Source organism: Aotus nancymaae, unplaced genomic scaffold (genome assembly GCF_030222135.1).
Source record: "Aotus nancymaae isolate 86718 unplaced genomic scaffold, 86718_ANA_hifiasm-v0.15.2.pri h1tg000036l, whole genome shotgun sequence".
Classification (NCBI taxonomy): Eukaryota; Metazoa; Chordata; class Mammalia; order Primates; family Aotidae; genus Aotus; species Aotus nancymaae.
This window is the reverse complement of record NW_026988450.1, coordinates 54,225,763-54,240,188: the sequence shown is the minus strand read 5'-3', so window position 1 is coordinate 54,240,188 and position 14,426 is coordinate 54,225,763. Positions and strand designations below refer to the sequence as shown.

The 14,426-nt window shown below is 33.9% G+C and overlaps 1 protein-coding gene across 1 annotated transcript in view; it reads right to left on the bottom strand.

The window, feature by feature from the left end:
- Positions 1-14,426, bottom strand: part of ZFPM2 (zinc finger protein, FOG family member 2) — a 469,074-nt gene that overhangs the window by 373,677 nt on the left and 80,971 nt on the right. The gene's annotated exons all lie outside the window — the stretch shown is intronic.

The following is a 14,426-nucleotide window of genomic DNA, read 5'->3' as shown; positions in this document are numbered from 1 at the left end:
CCTGAGATTTTAATAAAGATTTAAAGTAATTGAATGCATTTTAATTGAACTGAGATTTTAATAAAGTCTATACTTTTAAAAATCCATCTTAAGAGTGGATTCGGAGAAAAGATTTCATTATATGTGTTTGAGGCTTGAAGAAAAATTACATATTTCTCTCCCTGATGAAAGCATAACCCTATTCATAATTAATTGAATTTTTTCTGAAATGAAAAGTGGTTTTCTAATGAAAAAATGTAATTTGTATTTATGTGATACTTTTTCAGTAATAAAAATACAACTCCCTTGGAGAGAATGAGAGTGAGGTGTGCTACATTAATGGACCTATTTTATTGAAAGCAAAGGGAGGGCTGGAGTTGTTCAGACCGATCTGAAGTGGACTACATGGGAATACCACTGGGCTGATTGTGAATTTCTGACTGCCTCTAAAGAATCAAAGTACCCAACTCATTTTACTAAGTGGAAGCTGCATTTGCTCCTAAACAAGTGATGTGGCATTTTATCCAATGAACACAATTATGGTAATTTGTACTAATTGTCACTCATGGCAGCAGTCTCATCAGACAGGCTAAATACTCAAAGGCTCAAGCAGCCTCTCGCTCTTACTTTTTAGATATGTGCTAGGAAATTTCCAGGGCCTAAGGAGCAATCTTACAAATAATTTAAAATACTGAATATACTACAATTTTTATATCTATGTAGATAAATAAGTATTGTATCTAGTGTATCCCCAAAAAGCAAGTTTTCAAGAGACTCAAGTCATATAACACCTTTGCATAGACAGAATAATTGGACGGGTTTAAATGAGGGGACATCCAACTAAACATTTCTTACAGAGTCTCTTTGTCCTTGAAAAATCTGTTTTACCTTCTATTCTTCAAAAGAGCAAATATTAAAAAGAAAAGAATGCCCTAATTCCACTCCGGTCATGTCGTGTTTTATCATACATTCCTTATGCTCAAGGTAGAGGGTTACAAAGAACCGTGGATTTTGTTTTGCACCAACCATATTCAAAAGTCATGCATCTCATATTAGATTTTATCTTATTAACTGTTTCAAGTTTAAAATTTATAATCTTTCACCTTTTAGAATAATTATGTCAAAAATCAAGACAAGCAAACTATACATAAATAGTAATGTAAAATATTGCAATTCTTAAATCATTTATTTGATAATTTCAAGGGATAAGTTTAATTATCAATGCTAAGTCTAATGAGAACTATAACAGAATATTTCCCTTACTTTTTCCAAAAAATGTAATTATAACAACAAATTTGGTCAAAAGAAGACATAAGCTATATCATTTGTTTCATGTAGGAGTTTCAAAGCACTTTCTATATTTTTATTTGTATAAATTTAAGGGGTATAAAGGCAGTTTTGTTACATGGATGTACTGTGGTATATATACAAAATGAAATACCATTCAAAGCACTTTTTCACATGATCTTTAAAATACCCCAGTGAAGTAGGTATGAGAATTATTATTATTTTTATTTTGTAGATTTGAAAAATGAAGTTCAGGAGGTTAGTTAACTAAACTAAGGTTTCCAACTGAGAAGTGAAAAAGTTAATGTGAAAATTCAAGGTTATTATTATTTTTTGAGAAAGAGGTTGACTTAGTTGTTCAAGCTGGCTTGCAGTGGTACAATCATAACTTCCTGCAGTTTCAAATTCCTGGGCTTAAGTGATCCTCCCACCTCAGTCTCTGAAGAAGCTGGGACTACAGGCATGAGCCAAGAGATTTTAAAAATACTTTTAATTAATATAACATACTATTATGCAAACCACTCTTTGGTGGTTATAAATGCATTCCTTCAGAAGCAAAACTATAAAACATAGATAACTTAGAAAATGGTTAATTGATATTAACATAATTATTTATTCATAGGTGCTTAATGACCTAGTCTTTAAAAATTGACAACTCTCTTGCTGCTCTTCTCAAATTAATGAAAGTCAACCAAAATATTTAGACACCTCCCCAAAGTCAGAAAGACAGTCTTATAGACTTACCAAAAATAAAATAATTGATTACTATTATTTTTACTGACATAATGTATACCCACAGTAAATCAATATGTAAAGTAACTTTTAATATCGGTCATAACAGAAATTATAATATATACTTCTTTTGATACATATACTTCTTTTGGAACATATACTCTGAGTTTTACTAATGAAAAATTAAGCTCCAATAGATATTTTCATATATATAATATGAAAAATATAAAAAGAAGTTCTTTTTTCTTGATGTTCTTCAATTATAAAAGCCTATATATAATAAAAAGACTGTATACATATTTTACATATTAAATTAACGGTAATAAATATGCTTTCCTTTAAAAAATGAAATAAGCATATATACTAACTTTTTTAGAAGAGGATTTATTAAGAATATGTAATGAATAATTTAAAATGCTCAATGACAACAAATTGGCTTCAACAGAATGATATCAATTTAAATTTAATCATTGTATTAAAAATCACATTGAAATACTCATGGGAAAATTTGAAAGAAAAAAGTACACATGAAGCATTTATTTATTCTTAAATCTCAAAGTCATGTTATGGTGATTTTATATATACAGAGATACACATGTATGTTTATATATACATAATCTTTTATTTATCAAGGTTATTGATAAGATCTTAATATTATATATTCCCGGGGTTGTTTTACTTTACATGTTGGCTATTGCTTTGCAATTTCAAGCACGGAATTAAAAAGAAGCACCTATATGTTTAAAAAAAAAATTACCAAAAAGTAAAAGGTGAAAAGTCGTTATGCTTATTTGTTCAAAATTTTTTGAACATGAGATCTCATTGCCAATATTTTAAACAGGCCACAGGCAGGTCATGTGATGACCAACTTATATTTCTTCCAAAGCAAGTATCAGCTTTATATAATTTACTATACTTTAAAATGTGAAATAACTAACCATTTCTTTAGCTTTACCATCAAATCGGGCTCTAGGAAAATGGTTTCTTTTAAAATGCATAGTATTTATGGTTTAAGATCAGATCTCACTCTACTCTCTATATTGCATGTTTCTTTAACAGGAAAACCTTACAGATAATCGGTGGCCATAAACCAACATTTTAAAAGGGTAAGAGACACTTGAAGCACAAGTACAATTAATAGCACCAATGAAGGAGGGAATGAAGGAACCTCCTGTGTATGGATTAGTGGGCACAGAAGTCCACTTCAGGAAAATCACCACATATAATTTGACACAAATAATAATATCTACTCAGAAAAGGCTCACGACTGAGCTCCATGTGCCCTCATGGAGAAAATTACTTCTGATTGAGGCCACTTGGCAGGCAAGTGTGAGGAAATCTGAATTTCAGTTCTTCAACTGCTTCTGATTTATAGATATTCAAACACACTCACCAGAATTAATAGTCTTAATGTTTATAAATATGAATATTTACCTCATTTAAAAATGTTAGTGATTAGTTTTACATTCTCAAGCTATGAATACAATGGTGCCATATGTTAGGCCCATAATGCTGTTCATTGTCTCTTAGAATAAATGACTGAGCATCCTCTCATAGTCTATACTGGTTGAACAATGGGGATAACTGGGAAATTCTGGTGAGTGCAAACTAGTACTTCCATTTTTAGAGAAGAGAGGCAATTGTCTGCTCAGGACCATTTGAATTGGCCACAGCTACCTTTGCCCTCTGGAGAGAAAGTGGAAGATAGGAAGGGAAGTGTAGATTCACCACACCTGACAATGCTGATGGACAGCCCAATGTACAGTCAAGCTTTTCATCCAGCAAGTACCAACAGTGGCACTGTGCAAGCTGGGTCTATCAGATGATTTTTCACTTGGCGGTTGTTTTAATGATCTGCAGTTTGTAAATCACAAATGGGATATTAAAGATTAAATAGTCTAACCCTATACACTGGTAATGTAATAGCTGAATAAAATTAAATTTTAAAAAGTGGATTTGCATGGTTAAAAAGCAGTTAATCGAGCACTTAGTCCCCCAGATAAATGAATTTATGAGAAAATTATTGCTACAATTTCAGGGGGTTAAAGAAATCCCTGAAGTGCATCCATAGTCACTGGAGTAAGAGCGAGAAGGTGACAAAGAAAACTTGAGAAAAAAAAATATAAAGAGGATGAGAAAATATACAGGCATTCTGAGGAGTAAAGATGAAAACAAAGCAAAATAAGCACAGCAATGAGGAAATGCAAGAAATGATAAAGAACAACACAGGAAACATTAGATCAAATACACGTCTTTCAACATACATTGTCTCAACAATAAATTTCTACTTTGGGAGCCTACTATAAACAGAACAACAACCTTCACCCAATGTCAGATTGTCTCTGTTCAGGAAAATTCAAAGCACCTCAGAATAAGAACCATCTAGGAAAGAAATTAAGTTCTACAAAAATTAATATACATTGTCATGTATGAACAGGGGAAAGAAATGCCAAATTTTGTGGCTCTGATGTAATATCCCCCAAAAGGGATCTTTTGTCTTAAACACCGATTGGCATTAATGTATTATACATTACTTTAGCTTGCCTTTTGATTAAAACAAGACACTCCGTCATTATAGAACTATAGAAAGCATTCCATCTCTGCTTCATGCATTAATATTCCAAGCATTCTAGAAGCTGCACAAGACTAGCCACCTAGCAAAATGAGATTGTTTCAGAATACTGGGCACCCTTGATTGCAACTGACAGGTGGGATGAAAGTCACATTAAAATATTATCATTCCCAATAATTACAATAATCCATCACAGTGTGCTCAGAAATTCCACTAGGTGAGTTTGCCCTGAAAACACACAAATATTTCCAAACCTTTTTATTCCAGAGCTTCCCAATGTATCTCATTTTGTATCATTTTTATATCAGATAGCATTATTAACATTAAAAATTAAAATTTCCATCACAAACTTTATGCCATTTTACTTGTTCACGGAACAAAGAATCTATGCAATGGAATAAATTTCTCAAAATCTTAATTAATGAAAATGAAAATGGTGGTGTTCTCCCATGTTGCCAGCTCCTGTTTTATGCTCTTTTAAACTCTTTTGCAAAAGATCCATTCACACAAAGGAATGAGTAGGCATATAAAGATCTCTAATGTATATAAAGCAGTAGGAACCTCCAAATCTTACAATTGAAGAAATATATATGTATATTTTATATTTACATATTTATATTACATATATATTTCTTCAAACATTTTATATATAAATATACATATACACATATATAGATCATGTTTGAATTATGACACCATAATCGAGCCACATTTGTCAGATGATGCTACTTTTCAAAATGTAAATATAAAAAAATAGGGATAAATTCTGCTTCACATTTAATAAATAAACACACAAATGCATCAGAACTCTATATAGGCATACTCTATTTCAGTCTATAGGTAAAAGGAGTTACAATATAACTGTTCATTTTAAACTTGTTACATTTTCTATATGATGAAAAGAAAGCAGTGAACTGACACTAAAATTGGATGTCTCCTTGCCTAACAATCTGTATTCTTGCCTCGTATTTCTGTTAATTTCAGGATAACATTCACAAAATATAAAATATAAAGCTCTTCTAATAGGAAAAATTTAGTATGATACGTTCTGTACATATATTTCCTGTTTGTTCAATTAGTATTGGGGAAAAAACAACCCAACTCTAAATTAAAAAGGTAAATCCCAGGAAAATGTTCCCCTCCACTCTTAATTATGCAGTAGGAACATTTCTAGCTTCAAAGTACTAATATGTTTTTACTTATTTTATCTGGGGCATATCTTGTGGCTCTCAGTAGTTCCTCTCTTAGAGTTCTCAGCTGCTACACGCAGACTTTCTTATAAATCATTACCCTGTAGGCACACCTCAAAATGCTTCTCACTTGGTTCCTATTACATTTGTCTCAGGCATATCCCACAGAGCCATTTAATGAGAAGGGGCAGAGAAGAGGGACGCTCTTTGGACAGTGCAAATCCATACTAACTCATGTAATTGAGCTTAACAGCAAGAATAAAATCTTATTTCTGTAGTCTAAAAAAATACTATTTTAAACGAGCAAGTTCTTCCTGCAGTCACTCACTTTTAACAATAGTTGCATCAGGGGATCTAGTAGGAAGGAAACATTTTTATTAATTTTCCTCTTATCTGTCAGAAGAATGTTGATTTTTTTCATTTACATTTGTTGCCTGCAGGTAGCAGACCAGAGAATCATATGGTAGAAATTCTTCTTTTTGATTAATTTCTTTCCATGTGTTATGTTATTTCTTATATATAATTGATTTTGGGCTTTTGCTCATAGCTGTACATCTTTTTTATATCTGTACCAACTGCTGTCCTTCAATCAAGAAAGTTGAAGGAAATTACCTGAATTTCGTTAAGTTTATTAAAAATGAGATCTGTGAATATTTAAATTGAGTTTTGAAATGTTAATGCAAAAAAAAAAGATGTTAGAAAATTTTTAATGGAGAATTCAATTTGACCACACACCATTGTGAAATGAAGGGGAAGGGGTCAGGTCTTATTCAAATTGTATCTTTAGGGAGAAAAAATGTACTCTTTAATCTTATAAAAATGGGGTAATATTATTTGCTACAAAGTCTTTGACCATTTTTATAGATGGCAGTATTAACAGTTTTTGTAAATAAACTTGAAAACAATTTAAATTATTTAAATGTTATTCCCCCTAAAATGCCTCACTTTGAGAACCTTCAAATTAACTGAATGATGCTAACAAGAAAACAATTTTTCTTAGAACATGTGCAAACCTTGCAAGCAGTAACTAATCTTACATAGTAGATTAAACACCGATATCACAGGAAAAATAAAGTCAGAGGAAGAAATACAGACAAATTTGAACTAGAATCTCTAATGATTAATTTACTCTCAGGAAGTAACTCAGGCATTGAGAAAATTCAGTTCATTAGTATATGCCTTGTGCATTGACCCAGGAAGTTAGTGACAAGAGATGGCACTGAAATTCAAATATTTTGTAATCAGGTCTCAGTCCAGAGCCCTATAAAGTTATCTCAGTTTATTGAAGACTGTAACTCTATCACAAAAAAATACAAATGTATATTCATTGCCAAAATGACATATTTTTATATGATTGTGATGTATGTCAATAATAAAAAGCCCCTAATAGAAAATAAGTACAAAAGATGAAAGGCATTTTGTATTAGTTTAGTCTCTTCTCTTTATGAGATTTTCGTGTATTTATTCATTCATTAACTGATTTGTTATCCACTTAACTAATATTTACTGAAGGTGCTAAACATGGCAGGCACTATGATAGGCACTGAGATAACAACAACGTACAAGATGAGACAGCCCCAGCTCAAAGTGAGAGGGTAATCCAGTTAAGGAGACAAATTTTATATTCACGAGATAGGAGACTGGTGGCAGGGTGGGCAGGAAAGGCTTCTCATATAGTACCCTAGATTCCAGCTATCTGTGCACTTTTCTTATTTCCTTTGTTATAATTCTATCTTACCCACATTTGCAACTGAAAGCAGCAAGTATAGTGCCTTGCATTTAGCCAAGGCACTTAAAACTTACTCAAACAAGGATTTTTCAGTTGAAGTTAATTGTAATAAAATTGGAGACCAAATCAATGTGAGAGAATAGAGGGCCAATTAAAAAAAAAAAATCTAGACGCACAGTGTCAAATTATTATTATTATTACTACTATCATTGGAGAAAGTTTATTCCACTTGACAGTGTGAAATCCATGGTCCTTTCCTGGTTATTCAATGTACTCTCAGCCTGCTAGAAGTCAGCCTGAAGATGTGAGATAAAACAAGCAGCATTTTTTTTTCTCCAAAGTGAGAACTGCTACTCTAACAAAAACATCAAAAGCATGAATGTAGGATGTTAGATTTTTTTTAAAGCACTAATGAGTAAGAAAGGAAAGGATGTGAACCTATACACAGAACTCCTTATATATGTGGCATAAATGAATCAAAATATATAACTTAATAGATTTCTACAAGACACCATGTATACATTTTCTTTAGAAATTTTAAAGCACCATCAAAATATAGCTACTATTCTTATCTAACAAACAAAATTCTGCAAAACTACCAACTATGTTTATATCAAAAATTAGTCGGTAATACCCTATATGTTTATATAACAAGGTTAAGCTAGTACAAGTAAAAGAGAAGTGATTTCTAAGTTATTTTAAAAAATAGGTATAAAATAATTTTTAGAATGGGGCACAGAATCTTTTAACTCCAGAATGGATTTGTATTTCCTTCTCTTGCTAAAGCGAATCAGACAATGTAAAGGTTAAAAACAACAACAGAAGCAGTAGACAACACTAAAAAAGGGCTTTGGTGACCAAGTTTCTTAAACCGTCTCATAGGGCAAAGATGAATTAAGAGTGGTCCTTAAAAACATTCAGCATACACTTCGTCTCATATTTAACAATACAGCTACATGAAGGAAATGAAGAAAAGATCATCAAGTCACTACAAAGATGTGAGGGGAAAACATTTAATTAGAGGAAAAAAATCAACAAAAAATTTTGCATGGTTTTGGTCACTGTATATGTAAACTTTGTTTTCTTCTAAATTAATAAAATTTGTAAACAGCCCACATTTCATCAAGTAGGTCAATTTCTTATTTATAATCCTCCATTTTAAGAACACACATTCTGATTCTGCCCTATTAAAGTGATTCTTTTCCTCTGCAGTTAATTATGGATAAAACATTCCAAAAAGAAATTTTAATAAAATAACTGCTTCCAAAATGATGCCTGACTTTGTTGGCTGGTTACAAGTAGTTGATCAGCCAACAGGGTTCTCCAAGTGTGGTCCCTGGACCAGCAGTATTAGTATCACCTGGGAACTTGTTAGAAATGCAAATTAGAAATGAACCCTACCCCAGATCTACTGATTTCAGAAATTCTTTGGGGTGGGGTGGGGCCATCAATCTGTGTTTTAACAAACCCTGTGGGTGATTCTGATCTATGCTCAAGTTTGGGAACAACTGTGCTGGAATACAAATGCTAGCCCAAAGTTCCTTTATAATAGTATAAATTACATTTATTACACTATTATCATTTAATACAAAGAGTACAATAATTTACACTTTATACAGACTCCTTTCCTCAATTGTGGATAGACACTATGTGTACTGCAACTGATGATCTGTAATCAACCTGCTTTTCACCTGGACAAATCCTGCTAAGTGGCAGGTGAGGTTTACTCATTTAGTGCTGGTTAATTGTTCTTCCAAATAATGTGAGAGAATCTAGCAAATAGTCAAATAACAACATTCTTTCAGATGATTCTGGGATAGAACAGACCTGTGGCCACTTCAGACTGATCCAAATGTTATTTCTACAAACCTGCCAAGAGTCCTGGATAACGCAAACAATTGACCAGGATGTTGTTTTACTAAAGAATCTTCCACTGTGTGGCTACAATATGAAAGCAAAGCTAGGGGACAGCATGTCAGTTTTTAAATAAGTATGGCCTTCTGTTTGAGTCTTCTGAAGAGCAAGACCTTCCAACAGCAAAAATGTTCTCCTCATCCCCTTTTTTGAGGGCCTAACATTTTCTGAGACAATGAACAAGGTTGTTCTGTCCAACCAAGCAAAGCTGGCTAATCAATTAACACCAATAAGATTGAGGGGACAGGTCCTGGCCAGATCGCACACATGTTCCACTGCTCAGCATTCCTCATTCCAATACCTTATTATAATCAGGTTCATGCACAAACCAAGTGTAGTCTGTGGGATTTTTATGGGACAGCAACATGACCAGTCTTCATTATTAACCCACATCCGTGGCTAAAAAAATGACATGTCTTAGCACCACCACCACCTTGAACCAAATAGTCAAAGCGAGGGCAACGACAGAAATCTGTTCCAGTTTTCACAAATAGGTGTGGCCTCCTGCTCCTGGCACACTGCCAATTTGGCCCTCCTTTTGGGTTTGACACAGTAAATAATGATGAATATTCTAAGCCTGTACAGTCCTGCACACTTGTTCTTTGCACAGCCAGAAAAAAAAAAAAAATCCTCACACAAAACAAAGCATTGTTGTAGATCCCGCATACTGGTTGGAATACAACTTTATACAAATTCGCTAATTTCACAGGTGTATGTGTAATTTTCCAAATTTCCATTCTGACAGATCTCTTTCATCTTTGGGGGATAAAGAAAACCTCCAACAGATCTTGGGTTGCAAAATCCTGACAAGACAAAGGGGGCCATGTGAGCAGAGGTGAATACAAAATCAGCATGTTCAATCCACTCTAATTATAACATGCCCTGGGACACATATCAACATGGTACTTTATTACAAGTGTTCTATGTTGTCATTAAACCACCATAAAGCTACCTCGATTCAGTACCAGTGAACATCTCAAGAGGCTCCCAAAAGCACTTCTCTATAAAACATATCTTCAAAAAGACTTTTACTTTATACTAGCACATTAAAAGAATGTCTAAAGACACAGAGGCACTCAATGTAGCTATATTTTTAAGAAGAACACTTACTCTCTGGAGAATTAGGAGAGCCGGTAGGGTGTCAGTGATAACAAAACTAGCTTGCCCACCCTTCTCCAGCAATTGCAACCTGGAGAAAGCATCTAAGGGCTCTCTTAAAAAGAAAATATCCTCTGCCTTTGGCAACAAAGTCTACAACAGAATAAAAGCAAGCATCTTTACAGGCAGAAGTTATAGGGTAAGCCAAAAGGTGGAGAGCTCACATAAATGAACTCTCCTCTGGCAGCTCACAGTACTCCAATACTTGTACCATAAACTCTGTGCCAGCCTCCCTGAGACATACCTATGCACTCCAGATCTAAGCATCTATATGGCATCATATGCAGGAAGAAAACCAGACTTAGTAGCTTGTTTTCCAATTAAATGCGATTTCATTTTCTCTCTTAAACTGTAAGAGTAAAAATGCATTTACTAAATCTGTTGAAGGGGATAAGTTGTAAAGTTCTTATTTCAATGTTGATTTAATAGTTTCTACTTAATGAAGACACAGATAGTTTCTCATCGGCAGCTACCCAATCAATAGCCCTTTCTTACTTGAACCAAAGAAATGCACATCCCTTTCCTCAAGATAATTCCAGAATATTAGATTTGTCAGGACTTACTTAAGTGTCAGTGCATTGGTAACAAGTATAGGAGATTTTGCACCTTCCTGGACATTTAATTCACATTGCTCTTAAATCCATGGTTTCTAAAACCTCAGCAACAGACAAATACATTTAACTGGAATAGATCTATAAATAAACATTTTCCTATTTTCAAATACTTGCCTTAAACATGAATCAATGCTTTTCTTTAGTTTGTTTTTGGTTTGTTTCTGTTATTGTTCTTTGTTATAATTTTGCTTTGCTATTGAGCCACTACTACCTACAACCAGCATAATGTAAATAGCATGAAGCAAAATATATTGTTTTTCATGTATGAATAGTCTTTTTCTAGTTATTATTTCCCTGCCACTGTTTATAAAATCATTCTTTCAGCACCCAAACCCTGTTTTGATACACTTAAAATATTTTACTCTTAGCCTGGAAAAATATAAACAAGTAAATTCTATCAGCAAATGCAAAAAAAAAAAAATTAAAGCATTTAATCTGATTCCCACCCTACAACCCCCAGCTGTGACCCTATGCTTTCTGACAGCAAAAAGGAAGAAAATATTCATTCACCTGTTGCCCAGCAGGATACCACACTACACCACCTTTCTCATTACACCATTCTAACTTGGAGTCAGGCTAACGTTTGGCTCAAGTCTCAAAAATGTATGGAAGGCTTTTGTGAAAATGTAGTCAGGTTCCATCTTCATTTTTAGAAAAATATTAAGATGCGTACCATTGATTCTGCCATTCTCTACTTTATCACTAGTCGTATCCTCTAGTTCTCCCCTATGGACATTAACGTTATAGTGTGTAATATATTCATGCTGAAGTTTTGATAAAAATGTAGCCTTTCAAGCCCCACTCTAAAAAACTTAACAGCTCTAGGATAGGACCCAGGAATGAGCACTTTCAGTCTGCCGTCCAAGTTATTCCAAGACAGACCTCACATTAGAACACACCAATTTGTTTTCTAAATCTGAGAAGGGTCAAGTGAAGTAGATCTGAATTATAATACTCCTTCAAGAGTGTAAGGGACACAGTAAGCATGGACCATTATCTCACATCAGCAAACCTCTGAGGTCATTTTATTCCCTCGATATTTTAGGCCTACTTTGCTCAATAATGCCCTTGTCTTACCTGGGGTCCTGGCATATCCCCTAAAAGAAAACTTGACTCAGTAGTAATTCTATAGCATTATTTCCTATGAAGCTTTGTTTCCACATGTGAACAGACATATGATATCAATTTGACCATTTATTTTACTCATTGCACTTGACAATTATTCATGTACCATATGGAGATTTGGCTCATGAAGAAATTGTGGGGGAATTCCATTTCATCATGCTTCCCAGAGCTCTTGGAGAGTTAACTGTGGCACAAACAAGGCAGCTCTAAATTAGGTTCTGAAATTGCTACCTGTATTTCTGGATTTGTTTTTACTATATAATAAGTGGTCTGTTATCGGGAGTTACAGTGGAAGGGCAGATACATTTGATGTTTTTATGAGCTGCTAATGAGTTCAGGATCTAAAATATTCTCAAGAAATCTACCAAGATTCCATATACAGCTGCTGAACCTTTCACAGCCTTTTGAAAGGGGCAATATGTGAAATAGAGAATAAAATTCAAAGTGTATGTGTGTGTACATTGGGGAAAGTTGCAAAATTGAGGAAAAAGTTCCTCCACTGAGGAGGCTAGAGGAAATCTGACTAACATAACTTGAAGTGAGCTAAGTTGTCTTAAAATTGGTAAAAGCACTTAAGAACTGCACAGATTGACAAGGAAAGATTCAGATTTATACTGTGCTGAGTTAAAATTTTAAAAAGCAACCTCCCCTTTATAGTAACATCTTGTATATCCAGGATCATCAAGTAATAAGACATCAAATAAAAGAATGTGGCAGATCATTAACTCAACTATTAAATCTCAGTAAATGAAAGAAAGAGAGAAAAAAGGAATGAAATTGTTCCCAATAAAAAAAATTCTAAAATAGGTTAGATAAATTATCTTCTCTACAATATATAGTGGTACACTTACAATATGTTCCAGTGAATGAAGCCGCAAAGCCACTCAAAAAATCCTCCTGGAACTGGCTGAAGAAAAAATACTGCACACAGAAGATGAAAGAGCACACGTATTCTCAGTTCTGGAAAGAAGCAGCTTGTCCTTCAGCTTCTTAAATCATTTTGACATCTCCTCTAAACTCTTTCATTTTTGACTACCTGTGGTAAGAAACTACGGCCTAGGGCCAAATCTACATTCTTTTGTTTTTAACACCAATAACCAACAAAGTCCCTTAGCATGCCTAGCCCTCCAAGTGTATGGCAATTTTGTTCTGTTTGCAATGCCAAGGAGATCATAAATATTACCAGGAACTATCAATAAAGAGAAAATAGCATGAACTGAGTATCTATCTCTGCCTGGCCAGGAATCATGCTAGACACTGCACTCTGCTTCATCCTAACTTTGTCATTTTATCTCTAAGGAGGAGAAATATCCAGCAACCAAGACAGAGCTGAAGGAGATCATAAAAATCCTAATGTCTGTTAATCCTCTGCTTTAGAGCCAGGCTATATCTCTGTTAAAAATGTGTATATTAAGTGTACCTGGGAGTTGGGAGTTCTAGCAGGAGGAAAAGTGTGGAACACAGGACAAACAACATGCTAATGACTGAAAAAAAAGCCTCATCTTTCTTCTCCTTAAAATAATTACTTTATAAAATGAAGTTTCAAAAATCAACTTCATGTTTTCAGTAAGGTTTTTGGAGGCATTCTTTCAAATAAATAAAATATATGATATGAAAAGGAGCACTACAATAAAAATCATAATAGCCCAAATAAAAAGTATAATGATAAAACATATACAGCACATTCAATATTGCAGAAAAATTGAATTAGTGATGCTGATGACAAATGATGACAAACAGCATGAGAATGCAGAAAATAATAACAATATTAAAAAGATGAATGGTGGTAAAGATCGATTATATTGGTGGACCCACTAATAATACATAATCCTACATTTAAGTAAATGGAAAATAATGGATTAGCAATATGTGTAACACTAAGAATTTGCGCAAAATTATGAATTTCCAGACCTGAAGAAAGCCCCTATCTGTGGGAGACAAACACAATCAACAAGTTTATCTTTGTTATTTTTTTTTTTTTTTGAGACGGAGTTTCGCTCTTGTCACCCAGGCTGGAGTGCAATGGCGCGATCTCGGCTCACCGCAACCTCCGCCTCCTGGGTTCAGGCAATTCTCCTGCCTCAGCCTCCTGAGTAGCTGGGATTACAGGCACGCGCCACCATGCC